The sequence below is a fragment of the Clarias gariepinus genome, chromosome 2 (assembly GCF_024256425.1).
Source record: "Clarias gariepinus isolate MV-2021 ecotype Netherlands chromosome 2, CGAR_prim_01v2, whole genome shotgun sequence".
Classification (NCBI taxonomy): Eukaryota; Metazoa; Chordata; class Actinopteri; order Siluriformes; family Clariidae; genus Clarias; species Clarias gariepinus.
In genome coordinates this window covers 3,281,124-3,294,603 of record NC_071101.1, presented here as the reverse complement: position 1 = coordinate 3,294,603, position 13,480 = coordinate 3,281,124, and the positions used below count along the sequence as shown (strand labels likewise).

The window sequence follows — 13,480 nt, the reverse complement described above, 5'->3', positions numbered from 1 at the left end:
TTTTCTTTATTCCTCATGGCCATTCTGCAGAGCTTTCTGTCTGAAAAAAGATGGTTTAAAAAGTATTCGAATCCTGCTCTATCCCACCTCAGAACAGTCTGTTAATTAGCTCATTAGTTATAATCAGGTGTACTGGGGGCTGAGAAGACACTACATCATGCAGGACAGGTGTTGATCCAGGACCAGGGTTAAGAATCAGCCTTTATTTCATTTTCCTTTTTGCATTTTATTACCCCAATGAGAATTAAACTATTTAACATTATAATTAGACTATAAGAAGAATTAAGATAATTGAAGAGACTCACATATAGAGTGAGTTGTGAGGAGGTGATTGTGCTGTATGAAAGTGCTCAGGTGAAGTGCATGGAACAAACACCTGGTAAGAATAGTCTAATTAGTCTTTCAGCTGTTACAGGGATTCAGACAGAGATTTAACAGGAGACAGGAGAGTGAGGGCACATGAGAGAGTCAGATGTGTGTGAGACTGAGAGAGAGAGAGAGAGAGAGAGAGATTGAAAGTTCAGTTGGGAAGTCACACCCATTCTATTATTCAAGTCTGTTGGGACTTCCTGAAACTTTGAAGCCTGGGCTTGTAGTGCAGGAATTTTAGTGAGGATCTTGATGCACCGGGCTAAGATGGAGTAATCAAGCAAACGTAACATTTAAGTTTGGAAATTCCAACAAGGTATGTGCAGATTAGTTAAGAATGTTACATTATAATTGATCTATTAATGTTTCTTGTGGTAATGTGTAATGTTTTATTTATATAAATAAATACAGTAAAAATACAGTATACTATATATGCAACTATTTGCTGAAATCATTTAAGTTCATTTTCCCCCCATTAATGTACACACAGCAACCCATATTGACAAAAAAAACACAGAATTGTTGACATTTGTGCAGATTTATTAAAAAAAAAAAAAAATTATACAGATCCTCTTTTGTTCTGTCAGGTTGGATGGTAAACATTGGTGGACAGCCATTTTTTTCATCTTCAGAGATGCTCAATTGGGTTTAAGTCAGGGCTCTGGCTGGACTATTCAAGAACAGTCACAGAGTTGGTGTGAAGCCACTCCTTCGTTATTTTAGCTGTGTGCTTAAGTTCATGGTCTTGTTGGAACTCTCGACCCAGTCTGAGGTCCTGAGCACTCTGGAGGAGGTTTCTGTCCAGGATATCCCCTACTCGATCGCATTGATCTTTCCCTCCATTGCAACCAGTCGTCCTGTCCCTGCAACTGAAAAACACCCCACAGCATGATGCTGCCACCACCGTGCTTCACTGTTGGGACTGAATTGGACAGGTGACGAGCAGCGCCTGGTTTTCTTCACATATAGTGCTTAAAATTAAGGCCAAAAAATTCTATCTTGGTCTCATCAGACCAGAGAATTTTATTTCTCACCATCTTGGAGTCCTTCAGTTTTTTTTTTAGTTTTTTTTTCCATGCAGGCTTTCATGTGTCTTGCACTGATGAGAGGCTACTCTGCCATAAAGCCCAAACTGGTGGATGGCTGCAGTGATGGTTAACTACAACTTTCTCCCATCTCCCGACTGCATCCCTGGAGCTCAGCCACAGTAATCTTTGGGTTCTTCTTTACCTCTTTCAAGGCTCAGTTTGGCCAGACGGACAGATCTAGGAAGGGTTCTGGCCGTCCCAAATGTATTCCATTTAAGGATAATGGAGGCCATTGTGCTCTTAGGAACCTTAAGTGCAGCAGAATTTTTTTGTTACCTTGGCCAGATCTGTGCCTTGCCACAATTCTGTCTCTGAGCTCTTCAGACAGTTTCTTTGACCTCATGATTTTCATTTGCTCTGACCTGCATTGTGAGCTGTAAGGTCTTATATGGACAGGTGGGTGGCTTTCCTAATTAAGTCCAATCATCATAAGCAAACACTCAAATGAAGGTGTAGAACCATCTCAAGGATGATCAGAAGAAATGGACAGTGACTGAGTTACTGTAAAAATATGAGTGTCACAGCAAAGGGTCTGTATACTTAGGTCCATGTGATATTTCAGATTTTCTTTTTTAATAAATCTGCAAAAATGTCAACAATTCTGTGTTTTTCTGTCAATATGCGGTGCTGTGCATACATTAATGAGGAAAAAAATTACCTTAAATTATTTAAGCAAATGGCAGCAATATAACAATAAGTGAAAACTTTAAGAGGGTCTAAATACTTTCACTGTATGTACTGTATATAATAATAATAATAATAATAATAATAATAATAAAATTATTTACAGTGGGGGAAATAAGTATTTGATCCCCTACAGATTTTCTAAGTCTGCCCACTTACAAACAAATGACGGGTCTATAATTTTTATCATAGGTTTATGGTAAAGGATTGAGACAGAATATCAACCAAAAATCCAGAAAAAGCACATTATACAAATGTTATAAATTAAGTTGCGTTTAAGTTTTCAATGAAGGAAGTAAGTATTTGATCCCCAAGCAAAACATGACTTAGTCCGTTTGGGGTCATTTTCATGCTGGAAGACCCATCCACAACATATCTTCAGGAGGTTCTCATCCATTGGCCCCTCAGTGTAGCAAAGTCAATCTGTACCTTTAGCAGAAAAACAGCCCCAAAGCATAATGTTTCCACCTCCGTGCTTGACTGTAGGGACTGTGGTGTTCTTAGTGTCATAGTCAGCATTTTTCTTCCTCCGAAAACGGCAAGTCGAGTTGATGACAAAAAGGCCTAATTTTGGTCTCATCTGACCACAGCAGTTTATCCCAATCTTTCTCTGTTTATTGGCAAACCTCAGACGGGTCTGTGCATGTGTCTTCTTGAGGAAGGGAAGCCTTGCTGAGCTGAAGGATTTCAATCCATGCAGGCGTATTGTGTTACCAATGGTTTGTTTGGTGATTGTGGTGCCAACTGCCTTGAGATCATCCACACGCTCCTCCCGTGTAGTCCTGGGCTGGTCCCTCATTTTTCTCATGATTATTCTTACTCCATGAGGTGAAATCTTGCAATATGGCCATTAATGGTTACTTTGTATTTCTTCCATTTGTAAATAATCACTCCAGCAGTTGTCTCCTTCTCAGCAAGCTTCTAGCTGATGGTCTTGTAGCCCATTCCAGCCTTGTGCAGGTCCAAAATCTTGTTCCTGACTTGCTTTGACAGCTCTTTGGTTTTGTCGCTGGTGGTGAGGTTTGAATGGAAGATAGAGATTTTGTGGACAGGTGGCTTTTATACACATACCACATTGTTGTTAGGAACACCTTCTTAAATTAATGTGTGTACCACAAGAGCACATAACCAGTCTGTGAGAGGCAGAATTATTGTTGGTTGGTAGGGGATCAAATACTTATTTTACTTATTGAAATGCAACTTAATTCATAACATTTGTATCATGTGCTTTTTCTGGATTTTTGGTTGATATTCTGTCTCAATTCTTTACCATAAACCTATGATATAAATTATAGACCCTTCATTTCTTTGTAAGTGGGCCTAGAAAAATCTGAAGGGTTTAAATAATCTTCTACTTATATGAAAATATATTTAAAAAGAACATAATTATATATTGAATGGATATTGGACACAAACACACACACACACACACACACACACAGCAGTTTGGATCCAGTGGGTAAGCCACAGTGTGTAAACACTACACACATAATATTAACACAACCAGGCACAATTCTATCATTCACAATCATTTGTCTATTCAATCACAATTTATCCCCCTTTATCTCATGACTTCATAGTTCAGGAGGATCAAAACTTTTTTGCTATAAACTTATTTTAAGAAATGGTGGTGGCTCTGTTTAAGTGTCTAAGTTACTTATTGGAAGGTCGGCGGTTCAAGCTCCAGCTCCACCAGGTTGCCGCCGTTGGGCCCATGAGCAAGGCCCTTAACCCTGTCTGGTCCAGGAGGTGCCGTATAATGGCTGACCCTGTGCTCTGACCCCTGCCTAATAACAAAAAGCTGGGATATGTAAAGAACAAAGTATTTACCTGCGCAGTAATGTAAATATGATGAATAAGGGCTGATCTTAACTTTTACACACAACTGTGAGATGTCAAACTATTACAACATCATCTTACCGCTTTACCATAAAATCTTGTACCCCATTCTGCTGGAGGTAACAGCTGCTTAAAGACTTTATAAATAGATAAACAGAAATAAATACAGTAGATAAAAAATAAATACATGCATTTACTTGTACAGTCAAACATAAAGTGACATTAGGGATGAAAACTAATGAAGAAGAAAAGCAAAGGTAATAATACTCACTCACTCACTCACTCATCGTCTATACCTCTTAATCCTGTATTCGGGGACGCTGGGGCCTGGAACCTATCGCAGGAGACTTAGGTACTGAATATAAAGTGGGATTGTGCTACATATATGATTGTGAGTCTTCTCATGCCTGCAGACGTGCGGTTTTCTCTTAATTATGTTTATTATCTTTTTTTTATGAATATAAAATTTTAAACTCTTATAATCAAATGTCACAGTAAATACTGATGTAAAGTGACATGTATTTCCCTCTTTGGATAATACTTTAATCGCTGCTCACAATGTTTAATGTCACAGCAAGAGCATCTGCATGCAGCTTCACACAGCTGTAAATGTACATTAATTACAACAGGAGAACACAAATATAATTTTTCTTTACTTGTGGAGAACAAAGTGGAGCCATCTTTACCAATTACTACTCTTTTTCTTTTCACAATGCTTTTGTAAATTAAATTACATTGTAGCAATCCAGAAAAAAAGATGTACATAAATGGTAAACATGTTTTCTTTGCAATAAGCTCATTGCCAAATAAATGTTTTTTATTAAAATAATGTTTAAAAAACAAACATATGTGCGATTCTCATCTCCACATGCACCCACCCCCGTGCTTAGCGCTCCATGCACATGCTAGATTTATGTAAAAGTCTTTATTCAGATGTAAGTAAAAGTTAATTGCTGCTTTGTTTTTTTTTGTTGTTGTTTATTTTGGGTGGTGGGTATGGGCGATTGACGTGCTAGTGCAAAAATTAAATCTTTAATGATGTAAGGATTTTGTCCAGAGAAAATTATGTTTACATAAAAAAGTTTTTTTTTTTTAAATTCAAATAATTATGTTTTTTTTTTTTAACTGTTTTTGTACAGCGTTTAATAATTGTTTGATCACAAATGGCTGGAATGTGGTTGTGAATTTATGACTGAAATGAAGCTGATCACATCCGCACGCACTTTCACTTTGTAAAAGACAGCGTTTATTTAGTAAGTATACAGTATATTTGTGTCATTTGTTTTCTGTTTTCTATTACTGATGCTACATTTCATCTGTTTTGCAAAAGTTTTCTTAGTATATTATATATGGTTTAGGGTTTCGGATTAATGTAATAACTTCGTTATTTTTTGTTATACAATTCTGTATTGGCGGGAAAAAAAGCAAAATATTAAATATTCTCAATAATTCTTTTAGAAATGTGCTGTAAGTCCATCTAAAGCATTTGCTAGATCCCATTATTTAATATAATTCTCATCCCCTTTGTATTGTTTGACTTTTTTGTTAAAATATCATATCATACTCTATAATTAGCTAATATTTTAAATGAAATAAAAAATTATGGAATAATATGAAGAGGCAGTTTTTTACCTATACGTAATTAAATGTCTATTTGTTGTGGTTGTAGTAAATCTGCACACAATGAGTGCACCATGATCAACTTTTCTTATATTTGCATCTTGTGGATCAGCATCTTTGCAGGTAAGTCAAAATAAATTACAAAATAAATAAATAAGATATAAGTGAACTGTTCAGATTAATGTAAATATAAATTTTCATATTTCAGACATCGTCTTTACACAATTTCAGTTGAGTGTATCTGGCAAAGTGGGCTCTACAGTTGTCCTACCGTGTGAACTATGGAGTGCAAACACTGAAATACTGAATATTAGATGGCTCAGCAATGAAGGTCTTGTGTTTGAGAAACAGAACAAGACAGTAACTCAGGGTGAGGGATATGAGGGTCGTGTGGACGTTCCTGAGGATGAGCTTCTTAAGGCAAACTGCTCCTTGGTGTTGCGCAATCTGACACCTACTGATGCAAGAGAATACTTTAGCCACCAGAAAGTGAATGAGTCTGTCGCGCACCTCACTACAGTTACTCTCTCAGTCTCTGGTAAGTAAGTTGATGTATGTGAAACACACTCTAAACATTCCACATAAACCACTGAACAAAGTTGGAAATAAGCAAACTGGTCCTCACGTTTTGTTGTACAGATACTTTTGCACTTTTCAACTCTGAGTGTGTTTCTGCACAACACAGCCAGCTATAGCACTCCAAAGCCCAATCCCAATTCTATTTTCTACCCCTTCCCCTACCCCTCGCCCCTTCCCCTTGTCCCTTGAAACGAAGTGGAAAGGGGAAGGGTTAAAATATTTCTGTAAGGGTCCTCCACTAAAGGTCACTGTTTTTATTTTGTAGTTTTTGTTGGCCGACTCAGTTTCCCAGCAGGCACCTCGGTCAGGTGATGCAGTGCACACCTGAACCGAGGTAGCCATCAATCAATCTATAAATAGCTGTTTAGACTGGGAAACTGGGTCGAGCATTTTTGGTAATACCACTGTCAGTTATGTGGGCATTTTGGTTTGTTTTGTTATCTGTTTAATTTGTACTTTGATTTTAGTTGTGTTGACTTGGGCTCTCTTATTGGCAATGTCTCTGTGTATGTTTTGTGTGTGTGTTTGTGGAGCTGATTCAGTCCTGTCCTCCTGTGTTCTTGTGGTTAGCTAGAGCAGGTAAGCAGTTAGGTGTGTGTGTGGCTAGGAGCATGATTAGCTAAATGCTATGTTGAGTTTATAGTACAGTTACAGTACTAGCATGCTTCTAGCCATAGCCCCTCTGTGTCTCTAGCTGTCCTGTGTTTCCTGCCTCCCTAGATCCCAGTGAGCCTAGCCTTTGAGTGTCGCCGAGCCTAGCCTTTGAGTGTCGCCGAGCCTAGCCTTTGAGTGTCGCCGAGCCTAGCCTTTGAGTGTCGCCGAGCCTAGCCTTTGAGTGTCGCCTAGCCTAGCCTTTGAGTGTCGCCTAGCCTAGCCTTTGAGTGTCGCCTAGCCTAGCCTTTGAGTGTCGCCTAGCCTAGCCTTTGAGTGTCGCCTAGCCTAGCCTTTGAGTGTCGCCTAGCCTAGCCTTTGAGTGTCGCCTAGCCTAGCCTTTGAGTGTCGCCTAGCCTAGCCTTTGAGTGTCGCCTAGCCTAGCCACTGGGTATCCTCCGTCTGTGTTTCTGTGCCCCAATTCCCTAGTGTGTGTTGAGCTATTAGGTAAGTAAAGCTTAGTGCATGTTGGGGCTAAAGACATGCTTAGCTAGGTGTATGTGTAGCTGACTGCCATGGTTAAGCTTAGCTTAACCATGTTTAGCTAAAAGCCATGCCTAGCTGATTGCCATGTCTTTAGCCCTCGTCCCGTCCCTCTCTTGGTCTCTAGTCTTTACGTGTCTCCCGTTCTCTCTAGTGCCTCCCGTTCTCTCTAGTGCCTCCCGTTCTCTCTAGTGCCTCCCGTTCTCTCTAGTGCCTCCCGTTCTCTCTAGTGTCCAGTTTCAGCTCCACGCCTTGTTTGTGTCCTGTTAGGTGTTTGTCCCCCTGCCTGAGTCTCGCCCCAGGGCGTGTTTCGTGTCTCCCCCCGCCTGTGTCTCGCCACAGGACGTGTTTCGTGTCTCCCCCCGCCTGTGTCTCGCCACAGGACGTGTTTCGTGTCTCCCCCCGCCTGTGTCTCGCCACAGGACGTGTTTCGTGTCTCCCCCCGCCTGTGTCTCGCCACAGGACGTGTTTCGTGTCTCCCCCCGCCTGTGTCTCGCCACAGGACGTGTTTCGTGTCTCCCCCCGCCTGTGTCTCGCCACAGGACGTGTTTCGTGTCTCCCCCCGCCTGTGTCTCGCCACAGGACGTGTTTCGTGTCTCCCCCCGCCTGTGTCTCGCCACAGGACGTGTTTTGTGTCTCCCCCTGCCTGTGTCTCACCAGAGAGCCCCTGTTAGCACAAAGTTAAGTATGGTTTGAGTTTGTTTGTTCCTTTGTTGGTCTCTTTATTTATACTTTGTTTAACCTTTATTAAAAGACTCTTTTTTTTGGTTAACACCACCCCTCTGCCTCTATGCCTGCTCCTTCCGCCCACGGCGTTCAACACCTGCCACAACACCCCGTTCATGACAGAATGCTCGACCTACCAAGGCATAGCAGAGGGGGCTGGGACTTAAAAGCTGCAGCACGCTTCGCGCCTCACGTGGAGGCCACCGCTGCAGCACGCTTCGCGCCTCACGTGGAGGCCACCGCTGCAGCACCCGCTGAGCGCCTCGAGGAGGTCCCAGCAACACCAGCAGGCCTCATGTGGAGGCCCCCACCTTCGTCCAGTAGCCCTTATTTAAGGCTCACCGCCTTCGGAGCGACACCCCAGCACAGCGTCCAGCACCCGGCTTCGATGTCGGGCACCCACCGCTGCACGGCGGAGGAAAAGCCAGTACTGCATCAGCCGCCCGGATCGGGGGACAACACAGCACTGTCTTCTGGGGCTCTACTTCTCAGAGCAATACAGTGCTGCCCCCTCCGCCCGGCCTACAACAGCGATCCGGTGCTGCCTCCGCCACACAGTTGACTACGGGAGCTAGCCCGTCGGGGTCGGGTGAAGGGACACCAGGGAAGTGCCTTGGGACCACCAATAGCGCTCCGGAGGAGCGGTTTAAGGGGGGGGGGGGGGGTACTGTAAGGGTCCTCCACTAGAGGTCACTGTTTTTATTTTGTAGTTTTTGTTGGCCGACTCAGTTTCCCAGCAGGCACCTCGGTCAGGTGATGCAGTGCACACCTGAACCGAGGTAGCCATCAATCAATCTATAAATAGCTGTTTAGACTGGGAAACTGGGTCGAGCATTTTTGGTAATACCACTGTCAGTTATGTGGGCATTTTGGTTTGTTTTGTTATCTGTTTAATTTGTACTTTGATTTTAGTTGTGTTGACTTGGGCTCTCTTATTGGCAATGTCTGTGTATGTTTTGTGTGTGTGTTTGTGGAGCTGATTCAGTCCTGTCCTCCTGTGTTCTTGTGGTTAGCTAGAGCAGGTAAGCAGTTAGGTGTGTGTGTGGCTAGGAGCATGATTAGCTAAATGCTATGTTGAGTTTATAGTACAGTTACAGTACTAGCATGCTTCTAGCCATAGCCCCTCTGTGTCTCTAGCTGTCCTGTGTTTCCTGCCTCCCTAGATCCCAGTGAGCCTAGCCTTTGAGTGTCGCCTAGCCTAGCCTTTGAGTGTCGCCTAGCCTAGCCTTTGAGTGTCGCCTAGCCTAGCCACTGGGTATCCCCCTGCCTGTGTCTCGCCAGAGAGCCCCTGTTAGCACAAAGTTAAGTATGGTTTGAGTTTGTTTGTTCCTTTGTTGGTCTCTTTATTTATACTTTGTTTAACCTTTATTAAAAGACTCTTTTTTTTTTTTTGGTTAACACCACCCCTCTGCCTCTATGCCTGCTCCTTCCGCCCACGGCGTTCAACACCTGCCACAACACCCCGTTCATGACAATTTCCCCCAAGAAATGGAACACCACTACAACACTGTTATACGTCATCATACGTTGTCGCTAGTTCCAATGCGTTATTAAATGCTCGGCAAACTGCCGTGCTACTGAACTTTGTTGTTTGTAGCATGCAGTAAAGTGTATATGACATAAAAATATATTTTTTGTAATATCGTGCAATCAGTGCTATCCGCTAGCAAACTTAAGCGATTTTTTTTTGCAAACGTTTCTTTACAGAACATCACCATAAACACAAACACAAGACTAAAGGTAATATACATATAATAAAAACTTATCATAAAAATCCTTATTTATGGCAAAAATTAGTTGCATTTATGGGCCTGCTTGCTTGAGTGAGCAGCCATGTTGAAAATTTCGCTTAGCCCTTCGTTTGAAGTGAGGTCCCGAAAAATTTTCGTTTGGAGGGCTATCTGGCCCTACCCCTTACCCCTACCCCTCCAACCAAAAGAGAAATGAGACACCCCTACCCCTTCACGTGAACGCGCCAAACGGAGGGGTAGGGCTTAGTGTAGGGGTAAGGGGTAGAATTGGGATTGGGCTCAAGTCTGTGTTAGATCCATTTGTCTGACTTCTTATCTCGTGTAGTGTTGTGGAGGGCTAGAGAATATCGCAGGCAGAACTCCTGGGGAAGTAAAACTCCATAGATGTAATAACCTTTAGATGACTTCATTTTATTGCTGCGTAAAATTGAAAATGACTTTCTAGAATTATTTGACTCTCCCATCATCAGTACAAGATCTCAACGAAAAAACAACACAGTACTGAAAAGAAAAAAAAAAAATTGTGGCATTTGTGACATATGTTCTTGGCCAGGCATTGCATTTTGTCCCTCAGCACAAAACTCACACAAACTTCACAGGCAAATTATCAGCTGATTGGAATTTTACATTTGGTATTTAGACATGTTGTGCCATACATTCTTACTTATTCTTCGTGTAATTTAAAAGAATTAAGTATATATCCTTAAATTAAGTTTTATTAGTTATATTGTTAATATGACGTCTCACGTTTACTTAAGCTTACCTGTGTGATCTCAGGGAAAGATGAAATGAATAATCCCATGTAAAGTGTATGTGTATGTTTCCCTAATAAACTGAATGGCTGCACCAGTGTTTATAGATAATTAAAGGCTCGCACAAAATGAATTTCATGAATTTCATCTTGTTTACTAAATAGGAGCATTTTCAATGTGTAAAGTCTGTTTTTTTAATTAGAGCCATATTAGCTTGATAACTTTTTAATGTATAGTGACTGTGTTTTTGAAATGTTCTGCAGATTCTATCCAAGTGAACTGTCTTCATCCGCTGGTGTTGGTCGTGTCCCTGCTCTCATGGTTACTGTTTAGTAAGGAAACTGTATAAGTTTAAAGTCATAAACACACTCACGTTTTTCAGCCATTACATTACTAACTAACTATTAAGTAAACATGTTTTAATTCACTAAACCCTAAAATCAATGAACTAATCAGATTGGGGTATTATGTCAAAAAACTCATTAAACAACAAAAAATAATTATCGGTATATGTTTGAGTTGAATATTTCTGATTGCAACTTTATGAATTATTTAGGATACCTGACCTGGTTCTGACACTCCTGGGGCCCTAAGCAAAATCCAGTAAAGAGGCCCTCCTACTTGACCTGTGAGACATGAGAACTGTTTGGCACACAGTCACCCCTGCGCTTCCACCGCACTGGAAATGTACTGTAACAGACACTAACACTATTATTCCTTTTATCAACTCCCCTTAATTTCTCTTTATACATTTTAAATGTACAGTAAAATACATCACTGAACATTTGATACCTATGATTTACTGAGAGATGTGCATCTATATTGCCTCTGCATGCAATCTGCAATGTTGATTTAGCACTTTTAGAACTTTCGGTTAATGTGAGTCCAACTCGACATGTTAGGCCCTGGGGCTGAGAGATTCCCCTCACTACTTTCAAACTTCTTCTTGTTCAACATTTTGACCTAGCTATCCACAAGCTTCACTAAAAACATTTTTTTTTAAGTAAATCAGTACATTCCTGGCTCCGTCCCCGCATTACTGTAGCACATGCAGGGGAACCTATTGGTGATGTACTATTACTAAATAAACTATCATGGTGGACTGGCGCCCATCTGCAGTAAACACTCCTGTCTTTTACCCAGTGTTGTTTGGATTAGCTCTGAATCCACAGCAGCACTGACCTGGAGACAGCACTAACTTGCCATGTACTGTAATGTATCTATTAGTGACTTTCTTAGCTACAAATCATTGAGTTTTCTTTTATAGCCTATATGTTGTGTTACATCGAGTTATTTCTTGCTAAAAGCACTCCGGGTGCATGGTTATCAACTATAACGACAAAGAGTATATTTTTGGCTGACATTCATAGAAAAATGAGAGATCCTTTTTGATTGCTGTGAGGTTTATTATGGAAGCATGTGAGAGTGAGAGAGCCTGAGCACACAATTGTGTCCATGATGAGATCTCTGATTTAAAAGGTGGAAATATGTAGACGATACAATATCTTCCAGTGAGGTTAAAATATAATTAATGCCTGTTCTGTTACTCAGACCCAGACACTGCAATTTATATACAGTGTTAAAACTGGTTTCCTAGCATGAGGCTTTATTTACAGACATCGCAGAGGTTCTATGTGCATTAGATGAAATACTGTATAAGTGAGTAGTGTTAATAATATCAAGCAGGGACTGTTACATTGTCACTTTATATGATGTCTATTTTGTATGTACTGTATACTGTGCTTGTTAACCCTTTTTCCTCTTTTCTCCCTCTTTATCTTTTGATGTATATTATTGTATTGTGAAGCTTTAAAGTACCTGAGCTTCACAACAAGAATTTCTTTGTACAATTGTCACAAAAATTTTTTGCACATTAAATAAACACTTTGCTCCAGCGTTCAGTTCTTAGACTGGTATAAATGTGTGACTTGGTGCTAAGAAAGTGAGCAGCCAGACAGCTATTGAATGACTGAAAAAAAAAAAAAACATATAGATGTCGCCATTAAGACTGCGCATGTTTTCCCGCGAGATGCCGCAATTTAGTGTACGCCGTGCCGCGACTTTTGGGAATTTAAAATAAATGTTTTGTGCTTCACTGAATATCCGCCAGATGGCGCATGAAAGGACTTTATCTAAAAGCTGGACCAAGTACAACGATGAATTGTGTATAAAGTAAACCTAAAACAATATTGTTTCCAATGCTGAAGCAAACATGAATTTTATTTAGTTTTACAACAGATAATTCATAATGAACGTGTGTATATGTGCTTCATGTTATTTTCATAATGATAAAATGACATGCCAAAATTCGTGCTTTAAAAGTTTCTTATATAGTTTTTGTAATGTCTTAACAGGGACAAAATAATGAATGACATGGCAATGCCTCAGTTAAAAAGGTTTAATTTTACTGAATATATTATGTTTTTATGTATATACAGTATGTGTTTGTATGTGAATATATTATATAAGTATGTGTTTGTGCGCGCGTCTCATATGTAACATTCATATAAAATGCAATTCATGATAAGTGTATGTTGTTAAAGTATTTGTGGATGTTTATGTAACGGCGCGGCTCGCGCGAGGGGCAAAGCCGCGCATAAACTGTTCAGAACGGGTCGGGTCGTGATACCGCGACACTCTGTGATCATTCGGTCGCACCAGTAAAAGGTGTCAGGGCCAAAAACTGCGCGCTATAGAAGAAACACAGGCAAAGCCCAAGTCTTTGTCTGTCTAAGACACCGGCGAGAAAGTGAGGGAGGGCGACACGCATCAGTTTAGCACGCACTCTCGGGTTAAAGCGCACAAAGCACAAACTCTACTCTCTCTCTCTTCCTATAAATGCTCAGTATGGGCATAAGCCCAGAAAGCATCTTTAGTTTAGTGTATATTTAAAGCGCATTAACACACTAAAACAATAATGTTTTAGGCTAACATATCA

General features: G+C 40.7%; 1 long non-coding RNA gene across 1 annotated transcript; it reads left to right on the top strand.

The window, feature by feature from the left end:
* The first annotated feature begins 598 nt into the window (after positions 1-598).
* Positions 599-6,109, top strand: LOC128511760 (uncharacterized). Its single transcript, XR_008356202.1, has 4 exons — positions 599-685; positions 5,120-5,233; positions 5,650-5,723; positions 5,809-6,109. It is a non-coding gene; the product is annotated as an uncharacterized LOC128511760 (long non-coding RNA).
* Positions 6,110-13,480: the final 7,371 nt, after the last annotated feature.